This window comes from Microcebus murinus, chromosome 10 (assembly GCF_040939455.1).
Source record: "Microcebus murinus isolate Inina chromosome 10, M.murinus_Inina_mat1.0, whole genome shotgun sequence".
Lineage (NCBI taxonomy): Eukaryota > Metazoa > Chordata > Mammalia > Primates > Cheirogaleidae > Microcebus > Microcebus murinus.
In genome coordinates this window covers 68,938,907-68,962,486 of record NC_134113.1, presented here as the reverse complement: position 1 = coordinate 68,962,486, position 23,580 = coordinate 68,938,907, and the positions used below count along the sequence as shown (strand labels likewise).

At 38.4% G+C, this 23,580-nt stretch overlaps 1 protein-coding gene and 1 long non-coding RNA gene across 10 annotated transcripts in view; one reads left to right on the top strand and one right to left on the bottom strand.

The window, feature by feature from the left end:
- Nucleotides 1-17,217, bottom strand: part of LOC142873403 (uncharacterized) — a 75,421-nt gene extending 58,204 nt beyond the window's left edge. Inside the window, exons 1-2 of the long non-coding RNA XR_012921462.1 lie at nt 17,083-17,217; nt 14,245-14,340 (exon numbers count right to left, since the gene is read on the bottom strand). This is a non-coding gene — a long non-coding RNA (uncharacterized LOC142873403). The remainder of the gene's footprint in view (nt 1-14,244; nt 14,341-17,082) is intronic.
- The window catches only part of GRIP1 (glutamate receptor interacting protein 1), a 617,604-nt gene that overhangs the window by 366,559 nt on the left and 227,465 nt on the right, over nt 1-23,580 (top strand). The gene's annotated exons all lie outside the window — the stretch shown is intronic.

Here is a 23,580-nt window from a genome sequence, read left to right as displayed (position 1 = left end):
CCTTTATTCTAAAAAGTTCTTAGCTGATTTTAGCATTTGCTTATCTTAGTGTTGAGAAGCTGATGCTCTTCTTACATTATAATCTTTAAACAATCACTAAACAATTTTCTATTCCTATGTATCAGAAATTCTTCTATAAGTGCTAGATACTAGGAATAGAGTGAACCCACATCATTTTTAGTTCTTACAAATATGTTTACTTTTTTCAGTTTTCTGAGTCTTATGGAAGTATTGATCTCCTGCCTGAAAGGAGATTTAAATATTTACTAAGATACTTGCTAGAAATCTAGATAATTGAGGAAAGTATTGATACTTTCTTCGTAGTTGCTAAATCACATTTTTCCTCAAAATCTTTATATCTGTTCTTTCCATTTGGTATTTAGCTTAAGACTGCCAATTGATGGGTAAAATAAAATCTCAAATAAAATCAATTTGCCATAATTGGGCTCTTCTTTGTGCATTAACTGGACGTTCAGACATTTGTAAGAATGTGCCTTAGTTCAGATGTTTGCAAGAATGTGCCTTAGGAACACAATGCCTTGCCTTGCCATCCACTTCAGTGCCGTCAAACGAGGTGCCAGTTCCAGCAGTGCCACCTGTTGTTCCAAAGTGGATTCAGTGAGCTCCAGCACTCCACCCTACCTGTGGTGGTATTTTCTTAAGTTGTAATGATAAAACCAAGAAGCATAGCAATTACATTAAATGTCCTTTACTGGTATTTAAGGGTATGGTGGATATGCACGTGCTTGAAGTTTCTCTTCTTCCTGTCCCACTCTCTCTACTACCCATACAACTCCCACACCCCACCCTCACCCCCAAACACACATATTTCTTTATACTCATTGAGGGCTGCACCTGATACTCTTTCAGCACAGTGCCCTGCCCTTAGAAACTACATAGTAGGCTCTTAGAAGCTATCTGTTACAAATGATTGGATTTTTCTAGTTGGAAGTAGTAAGACATTTGATTTTTCTGTGAACTCTTAGGAAATGCTTCAAGAGCTTTATTAGAGCCCTTGAGGCTAAAACCTTATGCAGATCTTCTTCGGTGGGGGGGTGGGGAACAGTTTGCTTCCTGTCTCTGAAACTACCTTGCTATTTGAGGTTGATGTCACCCACAAGAAAAAGCAGTATGGTAGTTACGATATGTTTTTAATTCTCTTAAGGATGAAAGGATGCAATGAAAGGGAAACTATTTTCTACCTACACCCACAACCCACATTCTTGGTATTTTACTTTTTTTTATTCCTTATATATCTATCTAATGTACATTTAACAAATATTAATTATCTACTATACACCAGGCACTGACATTTTTACACTAGAATTCTGGGCTGGGACAATTTATAGGTGTGTGAACAGGAATAGGTGTGTGAAACATTTTTAATCAATATATTATTGAACAACAAATATTATTTTCTTTATTTGAGATGAAATCTTTAAAAATCCATAAAATGTGTATTTTCTAGACACGTCCTTAGGTTGCCCCATGTAGACATTTGACCCACTGTATTATGGCAGAACATATTGCAGGTGAACGTAGCACTTCTCTAACTTGGAAATTAAGTCCGTTTCTTACTAAGGCTTCAAGCAACTGTTTCAATCATTTTGCTTTATCAGATGCCTGCCAATGAAGAACAAGAACAAGAAAATAACCAAAAGGCCAGCCTTGTCATTATGAGAGGAGCTCTGGTGCTCTCAAAGACCAAGCACTGTGGGAAGTGTCCCTTTCCATGCAATGTTGAAAGGCAGGGAAGAGACGCTGTCTGCACTGCTCTTCCTCCCTTCTCCAGTGAGACTGTCTACTGATTACCTAGCCTTGGAGCCAGATCCAAAAATAACATTTCTCAGCTTTCTAGCCACATCTGACAAAAGGAGTTTTGTGAGCGAGTAAAGCTAGGCCTCTTGGCGCCTACTTTCACAGCTGTTTACCTAGGAGAGCCCTGCGTTCTCGGCTAGGGGCTATAGCACCTCAGGAGAAGGGAATATGTTCTCAGAGAAGGGAATGCATTTTCGTGGCTCCTGCAGGCTTTGCTCTTTCTCTCTTGCCGTGCTAGTGTCATTACTCTTCCTTGAGACCGGTTGGCCTCATAGACAAAGAATCATTTTCTGTTGCCATAACTGGTGTGACTCTGCTTCTTACACAGGTGCCGCCGTTTCTAGTCCAGAGATCAGAACTTTCATGCCCCACTGGCAATGGCATTTCCTTTCCCAGCTTTACTCTGTCTACCAAAGTCAACATCACCCAATTAATATTTACTGAAATTTCGCAGGGAAAATGGTTCTGGTCACCTTTTATTTGTGGTCACCATTCGCCCTATCTCCCTGTCTTCTCCTTAGGGGCTCAGAACGCATGTCCAAAATCTCTGCCTTCACTGGATAGTCCAAAATTTTTCATTTTAGCTGGCCTAAGTGTCATTTTATTTTCTACTTGCCTTCACTTCCTCTCTCTTCCCAAACACATGTGTGGCCTGGCATAGGATTAACTACCCTGGCACCTTTCCTGTTAACCCACTACCTGCAGCCCTGCTGACCTCCATCCCAGCGGGGTGTCTGAGTGAGACATTCCTGGCTGGCCCCTGCTGTGCAGTCTATTTCTTTCTCCCTCCCTCTCTTTCTCCTTCCTGGTTTCTCCTCCCAACCTCATTATCCTTTCTTTTTTTCTGCTGCCTGGGCAGGTGTGGGTTTCGCTTTATCCACTGGCACTGAACGCGATTAAAAGGCTGAACTGTGATTTCACATTTTCTTCCTTTCAGCCTTTGCTCCTTACACCTTGCCCAATCATGAAATCAGTCTGCTTGGAAAGGGAAGGTCAGACGTGAATCTGGGACTTGTCTCTGGAGAGAACAGAAACTCCATCATCTTAGACAGCCAGCAATCTTATTCTTAATTCTGTCCAACAACAGCAGTCTCACACTTTATCTGATAAACTTTCAAAGGATTATTCAAGTGACCTCTAAGTCCCTTTAAAATGCTGAGATCCTTTGACATTCATCCAACGTTTAAAAATTCTTCTCTTCAGAACCTCATTTTCTATGTGTGATCTCAATCAAAGGTCGGGATACAGTTAAATTTTTTGTCTTAATGGGAGAGGAAAATATTTCTTGTATCTGCTCATCTGCGAAATCTTTTAATCTGAGGAATTCTGTATCAATCCTTGAGTTCAGTGTCATTGTTCTGAACATGATTGTGCCTTTTCTGATAAATGCACATTTCCTGTTCAGGTCTTTCTGTGCTTTCCCATCTGCCTGTGTCCAGTCTCCTGGCCCCTTCAGCATTCTCCACTAAAAGCTCCCGATCCACTCCATGACGTGCCTTAGAATTGATTGTCATCTGGGTTGAGCACGCGGTCTCTGCTGCATCTCACTCCTCCCCTCCCCCATCCTCACCCTTCTGCTAACCCTCTCCGGCCTCCCCTGTCAGTTCCTGCCATCTGGAACAGCTTGACTATATCTCTCCACCTCATTAACTTTCCAGCCCTTTTCAAATCTCACCTGAAAACATATTCTTTCTCCTTTGCCTCTACCCCGTATTTTCATACCATCAAACCTAGTTTATTTAACTTATTTATCATTCCAGCCCATAAGCGTTTTAAAATAACAAGCACTTAATGCATGTTTCCCAAAATAAAGGCATCTTATTCTGGTGGAATGTTATCACCTGTTACTGGGGCAGGGGGCATAGTTCTCTCACAAATAGGGACCCCACTTGAATAGGCAGATCCCAGGGAGGTCTGGCTGTTCTCACACAGGTGTTGCTGGTGGTGTGAGTCGTGATGGATTTCTTGCTGTGCTCCTAGTCCAGTACTTTGTGGGGTTTGCACTGAACGCTGGCTTAGAGCACTTTACTTCCTACTGGTCTGAAGCTTTTCTTTTATAAAACTGATTAGGCTTACCATAGTGTCATGTGTATTTTTCCCACATATTCTGAATAGGAATTAGGTGCTAGAAATCCTTTACCTCCTTCCAGGAAGTAGTACCCATCCTTCAGATGGAATATTTGGCTATACTCCATATAACCTCATAGCGATACAAAGAAGTCTATATCCTTCCAATGTGACTGTGGCTGATTAGGAAGAAAAAGCTGTTCATTACCAGGGGAAGGAAGGAAATTTACGATAAGCGTTCTAATTTATTAACTAGTGCCCTTTGGGGATGTGTTTAGGAGGAGGAATAAAAATAATGATAGCTAACATTTAGTGAGCACTTACTATGTGCCAGGCACCATTCTGAACACTTTATATGTACTAACTCTTTTAATTCTCATGACAATATTGTTGTTATTATCCCCATCATACAGATGTAAAAGGAGAGGTCAAGAGAAGTTAAAGTCATTCCTAAGACCACAAAGTTTCATTTTTACACTACTTTTTCTATATGAGGGGAAGGAACTGGGAGCAATAGACCTGCCCATCTAGAATAATAATGAGAAATCAACCAAGGCAATGCTTCCCTAATCCCTCAGCCTCCCTCCCGTATGGTGTAGGAGAAAAAGAATAGACTTGGGAAATAAGAATATGTGTCATGTGTCATCCTGTCCCAGCTGTCCTGTTTTTACCTATGTGGCAAAAAGCAAAAAAAAAAAAAAAAAAAAAAAAAAAAAGAGAGAGAGAGAGAAAGAAAGAAAGAAAGAAAAAACAAATACAAAAAACACGGAAGGCCCTCACTGAATCTCAGTTTTTTCATTTGTAAATTAAAACATATGAAAACTATTTTATATGGTTTTATGCTCGTGTTAGCTATAAGAAAATGATTTAATTTTCTACTTCAATTGGTTTATTTGAAATTTTTGTCTTACTAAATTTACTTTATTCTGGCAGAACATATATAATTTGATAATTTCCCACTATTTGAGAGAAAGCAAAATATATATTTTTAGGAATAGAAGGAGAGCAATGTTTGGATCCCACCTTTTTTTCCCCAGATTATTACAGGGGTACAAACACTTTGGTTACATAAATTGCCTTTGCACCACCCAAGTCAGAGCTACAAGTGTGCCCATCCCCCAGACAGTGCACTACACCCATTAAGTGTGGATTTTCCCATCCTCTCCTTCCACCTCCCACCTGCGCAATACCTGATGAATATTATTACTATATATGCGCATAAGTGATGATTGCTTAGTACCAATTTAATGGTGGGTACATGCGGTGTTTGTTTTTTCATTCTTATAATAATTCACTTAGAAGAATGGGCTCTAGCTCCATCCAGGTTAATACAAGAGGTAGTTCACCACTTTTTTATGGCTGAGTAGTACTCTATGGTATACATATACCACATTTTCTTAATCCACTCATATATTGATGGACACTTGGATTGTTCCCACATCTTTGCAATTGTATATTGTGCTGCTATAAACATTTGAGTGCAGACCCCATCTTTTTCTCTTTTAGTCCCTTAGCATTATTTTGTCCGTATACATGAGAATTATATGATAAACTTGAAATTAATAATTGATGCTTCATTAAATCTACAGAAGAACATATTGTTTGCAAAAGTTTCTTTTGTAATTACTTTATTAAAGTTTCAACACTACATACATGCCAAAAAACCCATGCACCCAGATGTTTATTGCATGTAGTTTTTTGAAGGATGTTACTTCACCTTCTAAATGCAAAGAGAAATTTGACCTTACCATTACAAAAAGCAATAAAACAAAATGGTCTCATAAGTCTCATTCAATGATGACTACCTAAATTCAGACAAAGCTACTTGGGCTATTAGAAAATGGGGGAAAGTTTCTTATTAATGATTCAAGCTAGATTATTAAATAGCTTAATATATGAAGAATACAATAAGTAAAATTCATACTAAGGAAATTTCTACACATTTTCAAAACAAAGATGAATTAGGAGAAAAGATAAAACCTAATGTCATGGCCGGGCGCTGTGGCTCACGCCTGTAATCCTAGCTCTTGGGAGGCCGAGGCGGGCGGATTGCTCAAGGTCAGGAGTTCAAAACCAGCCTGAGCGAGACCCCGTCTCTACTATAAATAGAAAGAAATTAATTGGCCAACTGATATATATATATAAAAAATTAGCCGGGCATGGTGGCACATGCCTGTAGTCCCAGCTACCCGGGAGGCTGAGGCAGAAGGATCACTCGAGCCCAGGAGTTTGAGGTTGCTGTGAGCTAGGCTGACGCCACGGCACTCACTCTAGCCCGGGCAACAAAGTGAGACTCTGTCTCAAAAAAAAAAAAAAAAAAAAAAAAACCTAATGTCATGAAAAATACATTGCCAATGTTATAATGGAAACCAATGGAGGCAAACAAGTTGATTTACAACTTATTCTATGCACTTTTTAATAAGAGTTGCAGTTATACTATATGTAATATATATTTTGCCCTACATTTTATTCCTAATATTCTGCCCATTTGTGCATGCTACTATAGCACACACTTGTCATAGGAAAATGTGACTGTCTCCATAGTATTGCATTATGTGGATTACATCTCTCTAATTTGTTTCTGAATTTTCACTCTAATGAATGATACTGTGTTGAGTATCTTTAAAGAATTTCTTCAGTGCTTTAAATAGTTGCCTTCACGTATCTTCACATTCAAGTCTCCTGATACATATTCTCTGGGAAACGTGTTTAGGATACACATCCCACACATTTCCCCCAAGGCTTTCTTAAGCTACCAAAGGTGGCAGAGAGAAAAACAGTGAAAGATACAGCATTTGGATGCCATAATATCCAAAAAGCAAAGCAAGGAAAAGAGAAGGAGAGGTGAGAAGCAGCCATTCGGTTTTGTAAGTGGGTCATTGCTGGCCTCTAAGAGGACAGTGGTAGGAGAGTGATGATGCCCAGCACCAGATAATAAGGGTGTTAGTCATACCTACAGGCTGTGAGGACAGAGCATTCTTCTAAGGAGTTTGGCAGTGAAGGCTGGTCTATAGACGGACAGCAGCCTGTGGGGCTGCAGGGCGGGGCCACAAGGAATTGGGAAGCCTATGTAATGGGATCACAGAGATCAGAGCAGTTTTTAAAAGGATAGAGCCATCAGAGAGGCAGCTCTTCAAGATGCAGACTAGATAGCCGGGCATGGTGACGCATGCCTATAGTCCCAGCTACTCGGGAGGCTGAGGCAGGAGGATCACTTGAGCCCAGGAGTTTGAGGTTGCTGTGAGCTAGGCTGACGCCATGGCACTCTAGCCTGGGCAACAAAAGTGAGACTCTGTCTCAAAAAAAATAAAAAATAAATAAATAAAAACCAGATGCAGACTAGAGGGGGAATGAATCCTAGAGCAAGGGAAGGCAGGGTGAGTGAGTGTGAGACCAGGGTGCTGACGGAAGCCAGCTAGGCAAGAGGAACTCTCCTGTCTCAGACACAGGAAAGCACAGGAAGAAAGATTTGCGGGTAGACATTAAGGAAATTAACTGAACTTGACTTTTCTAGGAAAGTAGGAGGAGACTCTAAAAGCTCCTATTTTTTATGAGCTCCTATTATTTTTTTGGACTGCACTGTGGGACCCTCAGCAAGCACACGAGGCCGAACCTCGCTTCTCTTCCCTGGCTCCCAGCCTTCCCTGTGAGGTTCGTTCCAGGAATGAAGACAGTCTTCAGGGAGTCAGTGGGTGTAGGCTAGAAGCCCCTCAGTCCCCAAGGGGCACTGTTCTTGTGGCCTGTCAGAAGGTCAGGGAGGCCCTGCTTAGGGTCAGGGTAGGCAGGAGCCTCAGGTGTTTGGGGGATGTGGAAATAAAGCTGGTGCCCACTGTGTGCACTGAGCCATGATGATAAAAAAAAAAAAAAAAAAAAAAAAACCTCTCCTTCTCTTTTCCTTGCTTTGCTTTTTGGATATCTAGGGATTTCTAAATTTTTCTCTGCATTGGAATCACCTGGGGAGCTTAAAAAAATAATGTCACCTGGATCTGCCCCAGACACTGAGATGCATTTGGCTGGAGGTGTGGCCTATGATTTGGAATTTTAACTGATTCCCCCAGGTGGTTCTACTATGTCGACATCTTTGGAAGCCACAAACACGACCATTCAGTCAGCTTCATAGAGATGCCACGTTGAGCCTTTGGAATCAGACATGTTTCAGCCACAGGCAAGCCCAGGAATTTTATTCAGCCGCTGGGAGAGAGAAGCTGGGTGGATATAAGGGCCGTAACTACTGTAGCCTTCCTGTGACTTTGAGGGCATAGTTTGTCCGAAAATGGAAATAGAGCCAAAATATAAAGAGACGTCATATCTGAGTGTCACCACGTGAGCCTCTGATCAAAAACTACCTACCTTATGTGAGCTCTGAGCTGTCCCCTAGACTTCTTCAGTTATAATATCCAATAAATGTCTTTAATACCTAAGCTCATGAGAGCCAGGGTTTTCTGTCATTTGCAATCAAGAGGCCTGAGATGGGTTATAACACATGTGTGTGTACACATTTTGATAAGAGTTTTTAAGATACAGTTTTAGGATGACAGTTACCTCAACCATTTGCTGAGTCCACTCTGAGTCACTCGTGTTCCCCAGAACTCAAATTCCACAGTTTGAACACCAGGGCAGCCTCAAAAACCCTTGGTTCCCAAGTTCTGTGTTACAAGTGCCACAGATAATTTAGGAATTTCCAGTGGATCATTTTGTCTTGTGTACCACCCATCAAGCCCTCGACTCTGCCCCTCTTGGCAGTTTGCATGAGCATAAACTAGAAGGAATGTCTGGATAGGAATGGAAATGCAGGAAGTTATCACATAAAGAGAGAATAGTTAAAAAGCAGGGTGAGTGATAAATTTGTTCTGCTTTGGCTGTGTGGAGTGCACTGCTTCTCTGAACATCATCAGCTCTTCTCATTACCTCCTCTTCCCTTATGTTACCTTTCTTCTTCCAATTCTAATAGACATAGACCTGCATATGGTAAAGGATTTCACCCATCTGTATCCTGCAGGAAATCTGTTGCCCTAGCCCCCCATTTAGGAGCAGATGCCCGCTGAAGTCACCTTGTATAGGGCCAATGATTAAATTGTTAGGGATTTTGTGAGCCACAACTATTATTTCAAATTATGTAAATTTACAACTAAGTTAAATTAAAAACAAAGGTAATAAATACTCAAAATGTATCACTTTCCAATTATGACTTAACTACATTTTAGATTCTAGACTCTTTTGAAGTCTACTGTATCCATGTGGTGGAAATACTATATCATACTATATAGCTACTGCATTTCTCTTACCAACTCTGCATGCAGTGACATCAAGTTGGTAGCTTGGAATTGGCTGTGGTATTTACACCAAGGAAATTGGCAAATGCTATAAATGGGGCATCCCCTTGCTGCTCCACCCCTAGTCTCTTGTTAAGCATTAACCAGCATACCACTGAAGAGGAATTTAATGGTAATTATGTGTTTATCTTTATACAGCCATCAGACTGTGAATTCCTTGAAGTTAGTATCTTTGTTTTGCTTATCATTATTTCACCAGCAAGTACAAAGTATTTGGTGCAAAGAAAATGCCCAGTAAATGCCTGTTGAATGAATGAATAGTGTTAATTTTTAAAGCTCTCCTGGCTTAACCAGTCTCACATATTTGTTTTGGACTTGTAATGTTTCAGAAAAATGTCTTTCCTTTTCATCAGAATTCTTGATTTTCGAAGCTATTCTTTCAGGTTTTCATGTCACATGAGGAAGTAAGCTCCAGGAATACTCAGAGGCTCTTTACCATCCACTAACATCTGCTAATTTCCCAATTTCTTTTTTAACTAAAGGGGTGTTCCGTGCCTTCCTCCTTCCCCTCCTCCTCTCAAAGCTGGCTCTGGGCTGTCTGGAGGAAGATCTTGGCAGGAGACCAGGAGCACACCAGGGATCTGGAGGCTGAAGGACAAACTTGTTAAATTCTGCTTGGCAAAATTCCCAATTGAATTCAATCTGGGGAATATCTAGGACCCTACAGAGTTTCTGATTGAATTAAGCCTTTCCATTCTATAAAGCTAGGTGACCTCATACAGCTCAAAAATGAATTTCATTTATTGCCTTTGTTTTCTAAATGGTTTGTTGATAAATTTGGTTCATAAGCTGTGAAGATTTAGTGAAAAGGTCTCAGAATCAAGAGTTTCCAAAAGTAATTTATTGCTAATGATATTATTATATAGATGCTATTTATTTGTTTGTTTTAAATGTATGCCTCCCAAATGTTAAAATATGTATAAGTGACCACAAACTTTTGCCTCAGCTACATCCCAAATATCGACATGAAGGTAGAAAGTTCTAAAAATAGGAGAAAAGGATATCAAGAGACTGGAGATTTTTAGAAATTTCTAGAATATGGAAAGTGGATGAACCAAATCGGACATTACAGTCCAGAACAAATATAAGAGGAGGGAAGAGTCAGCCTTCCTGACAATGGAACACCAGACAGGGTCCAAACTTCTGTTGTTTCTTGGGAAATCTGACAGAGGAAGGAGGCAGACAACAGGTGATTTTTTTTGAAGGATGGAACAGGTGAGAAAGTTAAACACCTCCCCTACCTTCCTCATGCTCCATTATAGTATTGTTCCCTAATCTAAAATTAGAAAGCCAGTCTTTTAAGAAATTCATGGATCTGCAGGGATGGTGACCCCCTGAATAAAGCCATCCCCATTTTGGCATGGAGTTGATAAGGATAAGCAAGAGTACCACCTTCTCACCTTGCTGCCTGTCCCCAGCTGAGGCCTGGGGGTGCAGCCTGCCAGTTAGCACACCCTATTATCTGAGGAAGGTTGGCTGAGAACATGTAGTGATTATAGCCCACTGTGATGTAGCTACTTGTATTAGGCAATCTACCTCTTTACTAATAAATGTAAACTGATAACCAGGGATCACTGATGTTTGAGGACCAACAACTGACCTAAAGAAAGCAAAGGCAATTTGGGAACAAAATATGTATTTTTCAAAATTCTAAGTGGTAGCCTCAGAAACATTCAAGAAAGTATTGCATTCTAGAATGTAATAGATCCACAAACAAGCCCTGCTATAATGATAAGGGAGCAAAAGAAAAATACACAGAATTCATAGAATATAAAAATAAGATTAATATAGTTAATATTCACTAAAAGAAAAAGTTCACCAAGTAAAGGCAGATATTTGAAACACATAGGTACATAGAACATGAATTGGATAGACACAACATCAACCTAAAAGGCATTGAGAGAAGAGGGGAAAAAAGGAAAGAAATTATAATGGTAATAATTGCTATAAATTTCCAAAATTCAAGCATGTGTTCAGGTTGAAAAGGCACTTTGAGCCCTCTTACAATTCCAGGGCATCATGAAAAGAGAGAAGATCCTAAGGTTTCCTACAATGGAATTAGAATCAACTTGGAATCAGACTTTATCAACACTAGAACCTAGAAAAAATTTTTTGATGCTTTCAAAGTTCTAAAAAGAAATGCTTTTAAACCTAAAACTGTCAATCAAGTGTGAGCATAAAATATAGACATTTTTAGGCATACAGTGATTCAGAAAATTTGTATCCAACATGTATTTTCAGAAAAAACTACTAGAGACTACACTTAAGCAAAAAGTAAAAAATAATATATATAAATGTATATATATATATATATATATATATATATATATGTATATATAAAAGGAATCCAGGAAGGAAAAAAAGTATGAAAATTGAGAAGCAGTGGATCTAATTTAAGAGTGCATTGGAATGACACCCCAGAATGGCAATTATGTAGAAGAGAGTGGACAGTCCAAATCAGAACATGTCATCAGAGTCAGAGGGCCTGACAAAGAACATCTTTCAAAGAACATGGGTTTCTTATAACAATTAATGAACAAATAATTAGTATGTGTATGTTCTTAGTATATAATATCATATTATAATTAATGGTTAAAATTAATGATACAGATGTAATTATTTTTTTATCAATAAGAAAAAGAAAGACAATTAGAAACCTTAAGGAATACAAAAGCTACAGGAAAGTACAGGTACAAAAGCTACAGTACAAAAGTATAGGAAACTAAAAATTGGAATATGAAGCAATATAAAATGTGTCATGTTTTTGAATAATCATTGGCAAATGAACTTGACCTTTATACTTGGAAAATTCTCCATTGAGTAAAGCAGATTTATAACATAGGATCGCATCTCCTGCATCACATTATTTGATTTTGTAATGACTAATATTTATATAATCATAATCTTATAATTGTTATTCATTGAGTTTTTTATTTTTACAGGCTGTCTATACACAGAAATCACAAAATTGCATTTTAATTAGAGAGAGAATATAAATGTTATACATTTTTATGATATAAGAAAATTACATGCCTGATGAGCATTTAGGTTTGTGGAGGAAAGACAAATGGAGGGAAGGATAGGACTGGTAATTTCCCTAACTTATGTAGACTATGTGGTAAAGTACTATGCGAAGTTGATGTAGTAACAAAAAAGACTACAGTCGAAGACTGCCAGTATGAAAAGTTGCCTAAATATGAGGCAGTGGAAACTTTCATATACTGTTCACGGGAGCGTAACTTGGTACTACCACTTTTGGGAAACCATTTGATAGTATCTACTGAAACAGAACAAATACATAGTCATATGACCCAGCCGTTCCACTCCTAGTTTTATGTCCAACAAAAATGCGTAATACATGACTCCAAAGCTTGTACAAGAGTGGTCCTAGCAGCACTATTCATACAAGCAAAAAACTGGAAACAATCCAAATATCCCTTAACAGTAGAATGGATATATACATTATAGTATTTGATGGCATACTATATGGAATTAAAAAAATCACTGCTGCTACGTGCTTTATTACATGTGGATTGCAAAATGGATGACTGTCACAAGCTTAATGTTAAGTCAAAGAAGCTAAACACAAAAAATGTATATATGATTTCACTTATTTAAAATCCCAAAAACATATAAAGCAAATCTATGAGGATAGATGTCAGGATAGTGGTTAGCTTCAGGAAGAAGGCAGGAGGGGGGGCTTATGGGATGCCGGTACCCATCTGTTTCTTAATTTGAGATGTGATTGCACAAGTATGTTCACTTTGTGAAAAACTCATCTTGGTCATTTTTTATTTGGGCACTTTCGTATATTTCAATAAAAAGCTTATTTCAAAAACCTAAATAATATTTAAAAGGTTAGTATTTAAATTTTACTAACATAACTAAAGAAGAACTGATGATAACTACCAGAATAAAGAAGTGAGGAAAGGAGGGCTATGCAAGTGAAACGAATCTCTCTTCCATAGACATCTATTGACAATTGCTGTTTAAAATTGGTAAGTGAGGAAACAGTAACATTTATTTTAATACTTTCAGAAGTTTGGAAACTGAAACAATGAAAAAAGTATTCTCTACTGAGGAATGGGAGTGGGGGGATGAAGAATGGAGAAGTAAAACTTTTACTTTTTATCTTTTACTCTTCTGTAACAAGAGTAACATTAAAAAGAAAAAGCGATTAAAAGTAATATTAATATTACTATTAATAATAGCTACCATTATTGAGATACTGAACTGAATATACTATGTAACTTATCTCAATTAAATCTTCACACCTTATATTCTTCACCACATTTACTAAGGTGAAATTTATTAACCTAGTTTTAATGATAAGGAACATCATTAACATCAAGATACCCGATTATAATACAAAAGACATAAAATATTATGTGGGGGAAAAAATTTCAGCAACACAGACTATGTTTCCCATTATATTAAAGCATATTTGAGTTCCCTAGCATTCAGGTTGTGGGGCAGCAGGGGGCTCTTACTGTGCTTATAAATCTCATTGCCCATTAAAAACCTGGAGAGATAATCAGTATCAGGCAATAAATTCTAGAAAGAATATACACTATGAATGTGTTATCGAATGTATGTTAGATATTATAATTATGATATGGCAAAAAGACAATACATTTATTTTAAAATCTTTTTCTCTTGTTGACTCACTCTAAAAGCCAAGGGCACAATATTATAATCATAATGCAGGGAAGTAATTTCTGCAGGAAATGCAGATAGTAGAATAGAGTCTGGGCATATTGATTTCTGCAGCTCTAGCTCAGCATTTCCCAACTTGTGTTCTTCAGAAAACTAATTCTGCTAGATGTTAATAGTTGCTCCATTGCAATGGGTTCAAGTTAAATTATCACAGAAAATGCAATTTGTAATCTCTCTTTTGTAGATTTGCAACCATATTAGCATATTTTCTTGGACCCAGTATTTTCCTAATTTATTTGGTGATAGGATCTTTTTTCAAGTAACGCTAAATAACACTACAGAAACCAGATTTTGGGAGCCATTTGCTTACCTCAATACAGGTTGGAACATAGATACACCAGTCATTAGTAGATCCTTAGACAGTGGCTTTCAAATACGAGTAGTTCAAGTGCACTCTTGGCAAGTGCTGAAAGGTGAAAAATTCACAGTTGAATTCTGAGAGTTGCCTCCAGTGTCAGTATTCTCCTGTATTAGTTTATAAAATTAGACCCATAGTCGTTAGAATCTAGAAGGCAAAATCTGCACCCTGTTACAAAAATTTAGGAGTCTGATGAAGTCTTTCCTAGACAGAGAGTCCTCCCACTCACTTCCACACCGAAATAAACTGCACAGATATGTACAGTCAGATTGGACTCTTTCCCCACCCCACACATGCCTCCAAAGTGCTGTCTGAAATCCACCAAATCATTTCAAGTTGATTCTATCAAACCAGTAAGTTCTGTGACAAGAAGCACAAAAGAGATGACTTGAATTCATAACATACAAAAGGCAGCTATTATGATTTGGCCACCCAGACAATGAAAGAGGCAGATGACCCTCATACACTGTCTAACTTTGAATACAACTCCTTCCTGAGGAGCCTGCAAATTAAGTTGTCTAAAAAGGGTACCCTCCCCCCATGTAGCTGAATGAGTTAACTTTTGGGAGGAGGTTCAGTTTTTCATTTTATACTGAGAATGTTTGCCACAAAAAAACATTTTTATCATTAGTATATCTCTGCTAAGCTCCTTATCACACAGCCATAATTAATACAACCTGATAATAAAACAATGTCTTAGAGGATGATAGTCATCTTTCAATTCAGTAGAGCCCGTGGGCATAATTCCAGCTGATCTAAAAACATTATCAAGTTGCCTTGATAAAGGTTAACAAGAAGGAGGATGCTATACCATTTAGAATTAGAATTTGATCTGTCAAACAAGCATTCTTGCCCAAACTGATTCTGACAGTAGTATTATGGCATACCCTTTGAAAAAGCATTAATAGCCTAGGCTTTAATCCAAGATTGTGCTGCTTGACTCTTAGACAGTTCCTGTTTACGGAATCAAAGGCAAAAAAGATCAATGAACATGACAAAAGGTCTAACCTCCTCTCAGTGAGATAAGGAAGGGTAGAGTGGTAATCAACAGTGGAAAACTGGCTCCTTAATGCAAGAGATTAGATTGAGTGATTCAGGCTTACTTATTTTGTTTTTATGAAGAAAAGTGGGATAGAGTCTCCATTATTCTTGTAGGAAGAGTTATTTTCATGAGATCTCTTTCAACATTTAGGTAAGCGATAGAAATTTCTTAAAGTGGTGGTCTTCCCAAATCCTAGAAAAGGATAGGCCCATAGCATCATGAAATAACTCACCCAATCATCTAAAGAAATGTGTGTTTCTGTGCTTTTCTCTGAAGATAAAACAGTGCACAAGAATCCTGACTCCTCAACTGCAAATTGTAGGCTGAAATTTATTAGAACCCTTCCCCCCCCAGGAATATAATACTCTGAGAAGATTTGCAGTTAGACAGTTTATGCATGATTTCCTTCATAATTTGTTTAACTTGTATAGATTTTGGGGGGCCAGGGGTGTGGAATAGATAAGTGGGGAGGGGACCTCGAGAGGAAGAGGGAGAGGAAAGAAGCAGGATTCCTAACTACAGCAGACAGTGACCTGAAAAATAATGGGGCAATCAAGATAAGTAGGTATTAGCCATTGTTAGAGTGAAATTCTCTCTCGAAGGACATTTTGAATGGAGTAAATCCCAGTCTCTCAGCCCGGGTTCCTCATCTGAACCACAGAACACTGAAAATGTTTTGAGTGACTATTTTCTTTCTTTTCTAAAAAATTCTTTGTCTGTATTTTTGTTTGTGTTTTGGTTTTTGATTTTGGTTTGGTTGTTAGGGTCTCACTCTATTGCCAAGGTTAGAGTACAGTGGTGTGATTGTAGCTCACAGCAACCTCAAACTCCTGGGCTCAAGCAATCCACCTGCCTCAGCCTCCCCGGTATCTGGGACTACAGGTTTGAGTCATGATGTCTGGCTAATGTTTTTCTTTTTCTTTTTGTAGAGATGGGGGATCTCACAATGTTGCCCAGGCCAATCTCAGACTCCTGGCCTAAAGCAATCCTCTTGCCTCGGCCTCCCAAAGTGCTAGGATTATGGGCACATGCCACTGACTGGCCTTGAATAACTGTTTTCTTAGGTCTTCCAAGGATGATATACAATTAACATGATTCTGCATATATAGGAATATAGATACTAGATACTTTGGAATATTAGGGCTTAATTCTCTCACTGAACCCAGGGTAAGAATGGCCGCAATGTTACATATGGGAAGGAAAAGGCCTTTGTTGCATATAAATCTTATCTGGCTGAAATTTTACTCTTCCAAATGGTACATTGGAATGATTATATTAAATGCCAAAGATTGTTTTCACAGTGGATTAATCATTTTATTTAAAATATTCTAAGATCAGAGAAAGAAAAATGGGTTGATAATCATATAAATAGAATGTTGGCCATCGTAAGGGCTTGATGGTACTGCAGTAGTGCTTACAGCGAAACTAGATGAAAACAGAAAAATATTAGTTTGCAAAAAAGAAAATATATAAATTATCTCATCTTTCCCATCACTTCAGTGAAATTTTAGACAATAATGAGTGTAAAATATATGTGTCTGGTATTCAAATGAAGGTTTGGAAAAATATATGTTTAATTTTCTAGACAGAGCTTTACCCAAGTTAAATTGAAAATAGTAGTGGGTTTGTTTAAGTTTCTTTCCCACCTCCTCCATTTTGCCAGAATGTAACCAAATTTCCATTTTCGCAGGACCTTGCTTTCAGAGCTAGCCTTTTTATGGGGACATAGGGGGCGATGGAAGTAGTACCTTTATTGAGAAATTAACTCCTAGTGAATTTGGTGGTTTCATTCCTCCAAAGACTTGGCCTTTGTCACTGGGAATCTAGGTGACCAAAGGCTCCTCAAGACTCAGATCTTCAGAGGCAGAACTTTAAACTCTTCGGCCAGCTTGATAGTCAACATAGGAAGTTCTTCCTGGAATTGCTCACATTGGCTGTGCAGGTTGCTTCCTAATCTTAAGGACAATTTCGCTTTCAGATTTCTGTATAAAAGGCATTTTTTTCAACAATTACTCATTTTCTAGGTACACCACAGCTGGAAACTTGAGCATATTTCTGATGTTTCTAGGAAAGCCACTATTTATATATTAAGCTTTTGGTTTCCTAAAAATTATAACCTTCGTTCCAACTTCACTATTTATGTGTTCAGGGTATAACCAGTGACATGCTAGAGAGAACAGATTACATATATGTATAATATATAACACACATTTGTATGTATATATAATACATATGTCTATAATTTTATGTGAGTGTGTATATGTGTGTATATGTGAATACACATATACACACATACATAAACATGCATGCACAAATTTATTGGGTGCTCTTCAAAAATAGCCACTACTTTAGTGGGCATGGCACATACTTTATTCCTTTCAGTATCGCCAGTTCCTGGCACACAACAAGCAATAAATATAAATATCTTAATGAAATTAAATTGGTAATCAAACTAATAACTTAGCCTTCTGGTCACACATCATTTCATAAACCAGAAATGTGTTAGTATATGTTGCCACAGGAAACACAGTGGGCTGGAAATGTCTTATGAGAAATGTTTATGTGAGATTGCTTTGTAAAATTGTGTACAAATATTAGGTAGTGTTATGGTTCCATGAAATACAAATACTTGAAATGTTGTAATTGTACAAGTATTGTTTTAGCAATAGATGCTGGATTAATAATAACCAATTGATACCAGGTCATTAGCTGAGAGATAAATGCTTGATTCAAATATCAATTAGAGGATAATTCATGAATTTAATCATTTTTCCTCATTGCCTCAAACAGCATTGAATGTGACAATTTAACAAATATTCTAATACCAGGATATAGCCACTCATTTGAATACGTAGGCACATCATTATAATAGGAGGCATGTTATGATATTGATTTCAATATTTATTATTTAGTTATTCTTTTAGGGTATGAATGTTAGAGATAATTTTAATAGCTGAATTAAGGTTTGAAGATAGGTGAAGAAAATTTTAATGAGGATGCAGTATTGATTCCTTAGCTTCAAAGATGGCCAACAGTTCACCAGAGAATAGTTGGGCTGTGGCTGTTGCATCTTATGCAGTTTAAGACCCAACATGAGAATCATAGAAAACAAAAGATAGCTTAGTTTTTCCCTCTAGAGAAGCGTAAACATTGATTTATTTTGATGGCTACCTTGGTACAGCAAACAGAATCATTTTAATGGAAAAATAATCCTTTGTTTATTTTGTGTGTAGAACCTGAGTGTTAACTTGAGATACATTGTGGGAGTTTATGCTATGTAAGACCATTTTTCTGGTATGAAAGCAAGGTAGGACTTTTTCTTTTCCACTGGAGAGAGTTTACAGGAGAATTGCACGGCAACAATTCACTAAGAGTTAACAGTTACTGTGGCTCTAGTGGATATATATGGTACAAAACTGGGTCCTTCAAGATATATATTTTTCAAATGTCCATGTTTAGAGAACATACTTGATACACTATCAGAATGAACAACCATTTTAAAGGAAAAAAGAATATTTCTATTAGATTGAGGTTAGTGCACATATAGAACTTACGTTAAATTCAAATTTATACAGAGACTGGTGTCTATGTTCTTTTTTGGTAGCCTATAAAATGGAAATAGTACATTAACATTCACACTCTCAAAGATTATGTGACACTGTATTACATGCATGTGGAAATGTAGATTTTAAATATTCCGTTTTGAAGAAAATAGAGCAAAGGGTTTTTTAAAAAAGGAATACACAATGACAGCTTCATCTACTCATTCACAAATATTTATTGAGCACCTACTATGTGTCAGATAAAGCCGCGGATGGTGAGGGTTTACACAGCAGTAAACAAAACAGGCATTGCTCCTGCAGCCATGGAACTTCACTTCTAATGATAGAGTAAGAAAATAAACAAATATTCAAATAAACTCACACTCTCGGTGTTATACAGAAAGTTAAAAGAGAGTACGGGGTTACAGAATGAGTGAAAATTCACCGTTTGCTATGAAATAGTCAGGAACAGTCTCTGATAAGATGAGATTTGAGCCAAGATTGAAAGACATGTGACTGTCTGGGGGAAGAATATTCTACACAGAGAGAATAGCAAGTGCAAAGGCCATGAGGCAGGAATGAGCTTAGCATGTAGCATCATCATGGGAGATGGTATTCCTAGAGCAGGGTAGACAAGGCACGGAGTTCAGGAGCTGCTTTGTAAATGAGGGATTTTAAGTTGACTGTATATCATATCCATACACAGTCACATCCCTGACTTGCTTCCCAAAGGTATGCATTACAAGAATATGAGACTGATTTTATTCACTACTGTAGTTTACTTACCAAGCATTTGCAAGGATCTTTACTAACTGCAAAGTGAGCCCTCATCCCAGACTTATAGTTAGCATCAGTTCCATTAAGTTCTCAAAGTAATTTGCTAATTAATTGTAGCAAATAGCAGCAATAATCTTGTGCATCACTTACATTGTACACAAGAGAGGAGGGATGGTGTAGTTTTTAGAAACTGTTTCTCCAACAAGGATCAGGTGTCCACTACTTTAAAGCCTAATAAATGTTACTTTTTTAAATCAAAGACCATTTTTAAAAATAAAAATAATCTCGTATTCATATAAAGGACCTGAATGACCTATTTTATTTAAGCAGAAGATTGGAGTAAAGCTTGAATAGAGGCTCATTTTCAGACACTAGAACATCCTGTTTGAGGCATAAAGCCAGCCAGTCTGACACTCCTTTCTGTCCAGTTATGAGGACTGGGCACCAAAGCTACTGCCTTCCCTCCCAAAGACGGAAGTGGTTCAACTTCCCTTGGGGGTCCCCCTGAAGTCTGGGTGGTGACTTCACTGACCCCTAGGGATCACAGCGTAGGCTGACAGCTACTGCTCATCATCTTCCTCCTTCTAGGACCCTTTTGCTGGTGATGAATCCTTGATTGAGAAGTCGCCATTTAGGGAGCTGTCGTACATCATTTAAAGGTGATAATTTGGGAGGCAAATCTAGCCTTTTGATGAATTCCCTACAACTAGCAATTTACCGGAGTTAGAGTTAAAATAAATTGCTCCCATTTTTTTCCTATTTAAATTAAAATCACACTAATTTCAATTTTTAGAAATACTATATTTGCTGATAATAAGTTCTGCTAGAGTCGTGGCCGGGCCTCCTGGGTCAATCTAAAGGAGAAAATGGAGATTAGGATGGTTTCCAGGTTATTAGAGAAGATTTTCTATTGAGATGAAAACCATGTGAGATTAAATGCTAGAAAGCTAAAGAGGAAGTTCCTTTTCTTTAAAGTTCATGGAAATAGCACATTCCTAAAAGAGAATCTGAGAAGAGGGGGTTGGGTTGCAAACTGAAATGCCTACAGGAGCCAGGCATTTAATATTTATTTAATAAATAAATAAGTGCCATCCCCCATGACCTAGACTGCCTGAGCTAGACTCACTGTTTGCATATTAAACACTTTTCACTAAGGATACACTCTTCACTTTTGCAAAGAAATATATTCTCTCCAGTTTTGCGCGAAACACCGGGACCTTTCAGTCCATCTTCTTTTATTTTCCTCTTTCTTAGAAGCTAGGATACAATGAAATATGTCCTACCATAAGAAAAACAACAGTGCAAGCAATAATCCATGGTAACGCACAGTTGGTCTTGGTGTCAGAGCAGCACTGGGAAGTGGTAGTGTCATGGTGAAAATAGGTGGCTTATTTAAAGGTACCTGGGCTACTCACCTTGATTGTTGCCAGGCTGAAATACAAAGCCAGGTGTTGTCAGATATTTAGATTTTGCAGTAAAGCCCAGGAATCTTTGTTGTTGTTGTTGTTGTTTATAGCTCACTGCAGCTTCCAGCTACTGGGCTTCAGTCATCCTCCCACCTGAGCTTCCCTAGTAGCTGCGACTATAGGCATGTGTCACCAGTCCTGGCTACTTACTATTATTTCGTAGAAATAGGCTCTCACTGTGTTGCCCAGGCAGGTCTTGGACTCCTGCCCTCAAGCAATCCTTCTGCCTCAGCCTCCCAAAATGCTGGGTTACAGGTGTGAGCCACCATGCCTGGCCTGAAGTCTGTTTTTTTTAAATGAGAAATCTCCCAATTTTAAAATGTTGATTCTATTTTTAAAATGCTCTGTTGGCTAACAAAATTCACTTATAGTTCAAATTTTGTCTGTGGCTGCCAATTTCCAAGCCATGTTGTATATTCTGTGGAAGGAAAAAGGTTGTTCATTCATTTATTTAACAAACATTCATTTAGTATCACACCATGATTGGTATAATGGAACTTTCAAAGCTAAATAAATATAGGGTCATTGCTCTCAAAAAAACTCAAAGTCTAGTGGAAGTCTCATTCTAGCCTGGAAAACAAATTTGTACTCATATTTCAACTATTTCCTATATGTTTATAGGCTTCAAATCAGTACTTACGGTTCCAATCCCTCATCTGACCTTCAGTATATCTAATTGCCTTCAAATGTAATGTATCAATAAACTAACTCTCTTGTATTAACATGAATACATGTTCAAAGCACAATAATGGGAAGAAAGAAAAAAGTTGAAAGAACATATATGCATGGTAGATATATGTCATTATACATGTGTTTAAACCCATAGAATATAAACAAGAAGATTAAGTTCTAATGTAAACTGAGGACTTTGAGTGATAATGGGAGTCAGGAAGTCTGTGGGAAGTCTCTAAACCTTCCTCTCAATTTTGCTGTGAACCTAAAACTGCTTTTAAAAGAGTGTTTAAAACAAACAACAAAAAAGATATCCAAGGCCGAGGTTGGAAGATCACTTGAGGTCAGAGTTCAAGACCAGGCTGAGGAAAAGCGAGACCCTGCCTACACAAAAAATCAAAAAAGATTGAGCCACCCAGCTAGGAGCACCAGGAATGGCCAGCGAGCAGGGAGCTCACAGACAAAACACCCCTTAGTGCATTGCAGATGAAAAGAGGAAAGGCCTGAACCCCACTCTCAGTGGAAGCCTCAGTGTGGTGGCTCAGTTGTCTGTCTGAGCAGCCATGGGTGGGGGAAGGGAAGGGAAGGAAAAGAGTCTGGATGGAAAGTCCTCACTCTGGTCATCTGCAACCCTCTCTCCATGAGGCAGTCTTCCCAGAATGTCCAGGTTCTGGAATCATGCAGATCACCTGGGACACACTGGACCCCTGTGGCTCCTGCAGTCTGGACCAGAGCAGGACAAATGTGAGGTGTCAAACCCCCCTGACGAGGAGGAAGGCACATGGTGGGTGGAGAAGCAATATGGCACCTACCCTCCAGCTTGGATCTGTGGGGGTGGGAAGTGTCCTGAGGGGCCCAGAACCCTAAAGTGGAGGGACATCGATCCTACTCAGGCACCCCATGGGCAACTGTAGACCAGTGGGCTCCTCCCTGGCATGGTCAGAGATTGATCTTCTTGGTCTCGGGAGGTGAGGGAGCCCACATAGGAAGATCTAGGGGTAGAGTGTAGTGTGGGTCCTAGCTGTGGTGGGGTCAGGGGCTGGCACCCCTTCATATCAGCCTAGGCAAAGAATTTATGAAGAAGACCCCAAAGGCAATCACAGCAACAACAAAAATACATATATGGGACCTGATTAAATTAAAAAGCTTCTGCACAGCCAAGTAAACAATCAATACAACGAACAGACAACATACAAAATGGGAGAAAATATTTGCAAGCTTTACATCTGATAAGGGGCTAATGACCAGAACTACAAGGAACTCAGCAAATCAGCAAGAAAACATCAAACAACCCCATTAAAAAGTGGGCAAAAGACATGAACAGAAGCCTTTCAAAAGAAGATAGACTAATGGCCAACAAACATATGAAAAAATGCTCAATGTCTCTAATCATCAGGGAAATGCAAAGCAAAACCACAATGAGATACCACCTAACTCCAGTCAGAATGGCTTTTATAAAAAGTCCAAAAACAATGGATACTGGTGTGGATGTGGAGAGAAAAGAAAGTTTATACTCTGTTGGTGGGACTGCAAACCAATGCAACCTCTATGGAAAGTAGTATGGAGATACCTCAAAGAGCTAAAGGTAGACCTACCATTTGATCTAGCTGGATATACTGAAAGAAAAAAAGACATTCTATAAAAAAGACACTTGCACTCGAATGTTTATAGCAGCACAATTCACAATCACAAAGATGTGGAAACAACCCCCATAATATTCTGAAATTTAAAAAAAATTGAAAAATTTAGCTAGGTGTGGTGGCACATGCCTGTAGTCCCAGCTACTCAG